Source organism: Myotis davidii, unplaced genomic scaffold (genome assembly GCF_000327345.1).
Source record: "Myotis davidii unplaced genomic scaffold, ASM32734v1 scaffold769, whole genome shotgun sequence".
In the NCBI taxonomy this organism is placed as follows: Eukaryota; Metazoa; Chordata; class Mammalia; order Chiroptera; family Vespertilionidae; genus Myotis; species Myotis davidii.
The window spans coordinates 106,424-106,687 of record NW_006299518.1 but is presented as its reverse complement, the minus strand read 5'-3'; positions in this window follow the sequence as shown (position 1 = coordinate 106,687).

Here is a 264-nt window from a genome sequence, read left to right as displayed (position 1 = left end):
AACATCTTATGAACAGAATAAACTGGTGAATAGAATAGAATCAGGGGCATAGAAAGGGAGTAGACTGACAATTCTCTGGGGGAAGGGTGTTTTGGGGGTGAGGGAAGAGACTGGACAAAAATCGTGCACCTATGGGTGAGGACAGTGGGTGGGGAGTGAGGGCGGAGGGTGGGGTGGGAACTGGGAGGAGGGGAGTTATGGGGGGAAAAAGAGGAACAAATGTAATAATCTGAACAATAAAGATTTAATTAAAAAAAAAGAGTC